Source organism: Vanacampus margaritifer, chromosome 5 (genome assembly GCF_051991255.1).
Source record: "Vanacampus margaritifer isolate UIUO_Vmar chromosome 5, RoL_Vmar_1.0, whole genome shotgun sequence".
Taxonomy (NCBI): domain Eukaryota; kingdom Metazoa; phylum Chordata; class Actinopteri; order Syngnathiformes; family Syngnathidae; genus Vanacampus; species Vanacampus margaritifer.
Window position 1 is genome coordinate 16,746,466 of NC_135436.1, and position 7,035 is coordinate 16,753,500.

The window sequence follows — 7,035 nt, forward strand, 5'->3', positions numbered from 1 at the left end:
TCCAAGAGCACTTTTGTGACATGAAGAGAACTGTCATGACTGCTTTTCGTCATACTTTTTTGTTCTACCTGCAATGTCCCTTACTCTCTCATCTCCCTCTTTTCTAACTGGGTCATATTTGTTGCTCCTGAGGGACAGGTAGGGGCATGTTAATAATAGAGTTTTTTTTTTGTTTGTTTGTTTTTAAGATCTTTTTAAAATAATCTTATACACTACAGTATGTTTACAATCTGCAGCACGGCAGGTCGTGCTTCAAATCTCAGTTTGATCCATCACGTGGACTTGACGTGTTCGCCCCAGGTTTGCATTATTTCATTTTTTTATCATGTTCCTCCCATATTCCAAACACAAAAAAAAAAAATGTGCGTTAGGCTAATTAAAGTCTCAGAATTGCCCATAAGTGTGAATGTGACAATGATCCTAATAAGGAGAAGCTGTATAGAAAATGGACACAGTATGTCATACACCCCTGTGTCGCCCGCTAAAAACAATTAGGTTAAAGCTCTGTCTGTAGGAAATGTGCTGTTTGGTGGTCAGAAATCTCTGGTGGAAATAGACCTCTGGATGGACAATCAATTCTGATTTAATGCCTATAACCCATTTACATGTACATTTCAAGTGACACATAACAAATATGGCTGTGTATAACTGAAGACGTGAAACACCCTGCATGCATAAAGACCAAAATTGCACATACGTAGGTAACTACGCAAGTGTCAAAACAGGGCGATAACAACACAGAGGTAAACAATACAAATATGAAATATTTATTGGCGTTGTTTGAAAAGACACAGATGTGTATTCATCAGTGATTGTTGGGTTAGGGCTGATCTGTGTGTTTACACTCTAGGCACATATCTATATGTGTTGGATCTCTTTGCTCTATACCATGAGACGTATTCCAACCGTGAAACCTAAAAGCAAAACTTTGGAATTAGCTCTGAAACTTAAATAAATCCTTAAATACTCACATTGCAACATAAATGATTATACATTCTATGAATCATACTGTTAATTATTTATATTTATTTGGGAAAATGACTGACTCATCAATATCATTTTATTTTTTAACTTGTAACGCTTTCTGTGGGTACGAATGGCGGCGTCTCAAGGGACCTTGTATGAAGAGATGGTCTTAACACTCTACATATTGAGTGTTGTTGAGAGTATATTTGTTCTATGTATGTAGAAAACCATATTGATTACAGCGGCTATCACATGCTCTATATTGATCATTCTGTACAAATGTTTTTGAGCACCATTAATTCTATGCTCTCGCACTGACCCTTTGGACAACTTTAACAAATTGTTTTACAAGCGGGAAAGCTATTAATGGAGTAGGCCTGTAGTCGCCATGCATGAACAAACAGCAGCTCATGAACTTGTTTCTGAATGGCCTCGCGCTTGTTTGGGTCAGACATTGACTTCAGCACAACGTGAATCTTATGCTGCATCATGACGGCACAAACAATGATCCTCTTTCATTTCCATTTACATAAAATGTCTCATCCTCTTTGGAAGACCAGTAACCTTTTAGGCAAATGTTTAGACATTTGTGTCCAAAGTATGGCTCGGGGGTCAATTGTGGCCCCACAAGGTCTGCACCCACTAATGCGGATCATATTTCCTGTAGGGTTGAACAAGTTATGATTATAATGGCTATATCTAGATATGAACATTTAAAATATTATTATCTCAAAATCAATACTCAAAGCTGCATGTACAGCTCATTTTTACACTTACCTTTGAATGCAACACTAATACCAGCCAAACACAAGCCGCAGGGATTCTGCCCAACAGTGACTGTATGTGTAAATTTTATGCATAAGGCCATCCCTCTGAGCTAATCGATCAACCCATGTTTTTTTCTAGAAGCAGTATACTTACGTCAACACAACCTCAAAATGCAAGCCTAATTTAGTCAAATTATAGAGGTATATTCAAAAAATTCAGAATGAGGTGTCTGATTATGCCAAGCAGTGAAAAAGTGGGAGGACAGCTCACACCTTAGCTTTTGACCTGGTTCATTAAGACTAATCATGATAATAAATAGATGAATGAGTATTTATGTAACGCCATTTCAAAATTAAACAGGCATGCTATTCAATATATAAATGAACATCCATGTAGAGGTAATAGTGTATAATTAAGCGTCATTAAGTGTCTTTATAAATGAGGCACATTTTTCATACCTCTTAAATCGGGATAGACGCTGTAAGATTTGGGCCGTCTGAGAGGTAGGATGTGCAATGGAGGGACAATGAGCCATAGAAGATCAAAAATGGTTGTCCTATATCTCACAGCAACCAAAGAAAAGCTCTAACAAATATCAAACAAAAAAACAAATAAAATGATTTTATTTATTTTGCATCAATCAAGGTTGAAAATGTTTGTGAATATGCTTGTGTGACGCCATGCCGAGGATGACGTCATTTATGACAGAAGATTGAAGCCGATGCAATGGCGAGAATTAATGAAAGAGAGAAATAACCGAGCGGATGAATTCCCCTGAGACAGTTTACCCTTGAACTCGCAAATGCATGACTGTACATCGACTCCCCCAAGGGGATTTTCTCATTCTTTTGAAGAACATGAGATATCCTGATTATCATGTTACACAGCAAGCTCACCTGTAAAGAAATCCACCCGCGTTCTCTTTGTCCTTGTACCAGCATGTCTATTGTGTGGCGGAATGAAAGCATTGTGAATGACAAACTTGAATGTCACATCCTTGGTTTTCTTCCTTGATGTTGTTAATGGTAACAAAATCCAATGTGGGATGCTGAACAATCTGTCATTTGTACTTGTTTCAAAATAAATCTTCCCAGGGGGAATTTCCAGGGGCAAACTAATAAATGTGCAATGTGAAAAAGATTCTCATCACCTGCATGCTTTACTCATCTCACTTGAAAAAGGGAGGTAATGACTGTACATGGAAAAATAATGAAACGATCTAAAACACTTTGATACAAAGTGATTCTGCTTACTGTTCTGATTAGGTTACTTCACGTAACGTCTGTTTTATATTCTCTGTCTTCTTATGTTGTTAAAAAAAAAATTATTTAGTGATTTATTGACATTGGCCTTGCAGAATTACACTTTGTAAGTGCAGCTATCAAGCCACTGCTCACACACTGGGCTCTGCAAGGTGTAAATGTGACCTAATTTGTACATCCACCTTTTGTCCTCGTAGCAGCAGGATGTCAGCCTCTTCAACATGATTAAGGCATACTGTAGTAAGCAGTCAACACAAGCCTTGCATATGTTCATCTATTACGGAATGATTTACAGTCATGGATGCTGTTCAAAGAACTGCTGATGGTAGGAATAAAGGACACAAGCAATGAAAAACTAAATCACTGATTTTATTTAACACAATTTATATTCAGGGACTTCACACTTTGTTTTACTCTTTAATTTTGTGTATAACAGACCAAGAACTGATTTTGATCGGTTCGCTTCCAAAAATTATAACTCTTTGGAAAATCAACAATGTCCTTTATACTTAGGTTAAATGTGACACAAAATTTGTAATTATTCTTATTGTTGTTATTGTATTATTATTATTATTATTTTGGTAAATCAGAAATATATCTGTGTCTATGCCAGCGGCTTTTAGAGATAGGCAGAACAATGTAATGCTCCCCATTGGATAGCAAAAGGTACAATAAACCTGTGTACACACGAGAGGTGAGTGTAAATTACGTATGTCCAAGTCACAAGCAAGTCTCAATTTGTAGCATTCGAGTTCCAAGCAAGTCCCAAGTTACTGTGGAAAAGAAATCAATCATGCAAGTCACATCATTGCAAAATTTCAATCAAGTCATTACTTGATCTCCCACATGGATGGATGGATGGATGAATGGATGAATCATACATACCAGACATCCATAAAAGATGAGGATAAGACAGTTCCGTCCGTCCGTCTTCTTCCGCTTATCCGGGGTCGGGTCGCGGGGGCAGCAGCTTTAGCAGGGAAGCCCAGACTTCCCTCTCCCCAGCCACTTCAGCCAGCTCATCCGACGGGACCCCAAGGCGTTCCCAGGACAGCCGAGAGACATAGTCTCTCCAGCGTGTCCTGGGTCGTCCCCGGGGCCTCCTGCCGGTAGGACATGCCCGGAACACCTCCCCAGGGAGGCGTCCAGGAGGCATCCAAACCAGATGCCCGAGCCACCTCAACTGGTTCCTCTCAACGTGGAGGAGCAGCGACTCGACGCTGAGTCCCTCTCGGATGACCGAGCTTCTCACCCTATCTCTAAGGGAGAGCCCGGCTACCCTGCGGAGGAAACTCATTTCGGCCGCTTGTATCCGGGATCTTGTTCTTTCGGTCACGACCCACAGCTCGTGACCATAGGTGAGGGTAGGAACGTAGATCGACCGGTAAATCGAGAGCTTTGCCTTTCAGCTCAGCTCCTTCTTCACCACAACGGACCGATACAGCGTCCGCATCACTGCAGACGCTGCACCGATCCGCCTGTCGATCTCCCGCTCTAACCTACCCTCACTCGTGAACAAGACCCCAAGATACTTGAACTCCTCCACTTGGGGCAGGACCTCCTCCCCGACCCAGAGAGGGCACTCCACCCTTTTCCGGCTGAGGACCATGGTCTCGGATTTGGAGGTGCTGATCCTCATCCCAACCGCTTCACACTCGGCTGCGAACCGCTCCAGTGAGAGCTGGAGGTCACGGCTTGAAGAAGCCAACAGCACCACATCATCTGCAAAAAGCAGAGATGCAATGCTGAGGCCACCAAACCGGACCCCCTCAACGCCTCGGCTACGCCTAGAAATTCTGTCCATAAAAGTTATGAACAGAATCGGTGACAAAGGGCAACCTTGGCGGAGTCCAACCCTCACCGGAAACAAATTCGACTTACTGCCGGCAATGCGGACCAGACTCTGACATCGGTCGTACAGGGACCGAATGGCCCGTATCAGGGGGCTCGGTAACCCATACTCCCGAAGCACCCCCCACAGAACTCCCCGAGGTACACGGTCAAACGCCTTCTCCAAGTCCACAAAGCACATGTGGACTGGTTGGCGAATTCCCACGCACCCTCGAGGATCCTGCTGAGGGTGTAGAGCTGGTCCACTGTTCCACGGCCGGGACGAAAACCACACTGCTCCTCCTGGATCCGAGATTCGACCTCCCGACGGACCCTCCTCTCCAGCACCCCTGAATAGACCTTACCTGGGAGGCTGAGGAGTGTGATCCCTCTAAAGTTGGAACACACCCTCCGGTCCCCCTTCTTAAAAAGGGGAACCACCACCCCGGTCTGCCAATCCAGAGGCACCGTCCCCGATGTCCACGCGATGCTGCAGAGACGTGTCAACCACGACAGCCCCACAACATCCAGAGCCTTCAGGAACTCCGGGCGGATCTCATCCACCCCCGAGGCCCTGCCACCGAGAAGCTTTCCAACCACCTCGGCGACTTCGACCCCAGAGATAGGGGAGCCCACTTCAGAGTCCCCAGACCCTGCTTCCTCAAAGGAAGGCGTGTTGGTGGAATTGAGGAGGTCTTCGAAGTACTCTCCCCACCGGTTCACGACGTCCCGAGTCGAGGTCAACAGCACTCCGTCTCCACTATACACAGTGTTAACGGTGCACTGCTTTCCTCTCCTGAGACGCCGGATGGTGGACCAGAATTTCCTCGAAGCCGTCCGGAAGTCGTTTTCCATGGCCTCACCGAACTCCTCCCATGCCCGAGTTTTTGCCTCAGCGACCGCCAAAGCCGCATTCCGCTTGGCCAGCCGGTACCCGTCAGCAGCCTCCGGAGTCCCACAGGCCAAAAAGGCCCGATAGGACTCCTTCTTCAGCTTGACGGCATCCCTTACCGCTGGTGTCCACCAGCGGGTTCGAAGATTGCCGCCACGACAGGCACCAACCACCTTACGGCCACAGCTCCGATCGGCCGCCTCAACAATTGAAGCGCGGAACATGGTCCACTCGGACTCAATGTCCCCCGCCTCCCCCGGGACAATGGAGAAGCTCTGCCGGAGATGGGCGTTGAAACTCTTTCTGGCAGGGGATTCTGCCAGACGTTCCCAGCAGACCCTCACAGTACGTTTGGGCCTGCCTGGTCGGACCGGCATCTTACCCCGCCATCGGAGCCAACACACCACCAGGTGGTGATCAGTTGACAGCTCCGCCCCTCTCTTAACCCGAGTGTCCAACACATACGGCCGCAAGACCGATGACACGACTACAAAGTCGATCATCGAACTACGGCCTAGGGTGTCCTGGTGCCAGGTGCACATATGGACACTCTTGTGCTTGAACATGGTGTTCGTTATGGACAGTCCGTGGCGAGCACAGAAGTCCAATAACAAAACACCACTCGGGTTTCGATCGGGGGGGCCATTCCTCCCAATCACGCCCCTCCAGGTCTCACTGTCATTACCCACGTGAGCGTTGAAGTCCCCCAGTAGAACGAGGGAGTCTCCAGGGGGTGCGCTCTCCAGCACACCCTCCAAGGACTCCAGAAAGGGTGGGTACTCTGAGCTACTGTTCGGTGCATAAGCACAAACAACAGTCATGACCCGTCCCCCCACCCGAAGGCGGAGGGAGGCTACCCTCTCATTCACCGGGGTAAACCCCAACGTACAGGCGGCTAGCTGGGGGGCAATGAGTATGCCCACACCTGCTCTGCGCCTCTCACCGTGGGCAACTCCAGAGTGGAAGAGGGTCCAGCCCCTCTCGAGAGGATTGGTACCAGAACCCAAGCCGTGTGTGGAGGTGAGTCCGACTATATCTAGTCGGAACTTCTCAGCCTCGCACACCAGTTCGAGCTCCTTCCCTGTCAGAGAGGTGACATTCCATGTCCCCAGAGCTAGCTTCAGTAGCCGGGGGTCAGACCGCCAAGGCCCCCGCCTTTGGCTGCCACCCAACTCACTGCGCACCCGACCCCTTTGGCCCCTTCCACCGGTGGTGAGCCCATGGGAAGGGGGACCCACGTTGCCTTTTCGGGCTGTGCCCGGCCGGTCCCCATGGGTTTAGGCCCGGCCACCAGACGCTCGCCTTCGAGCCCCACCT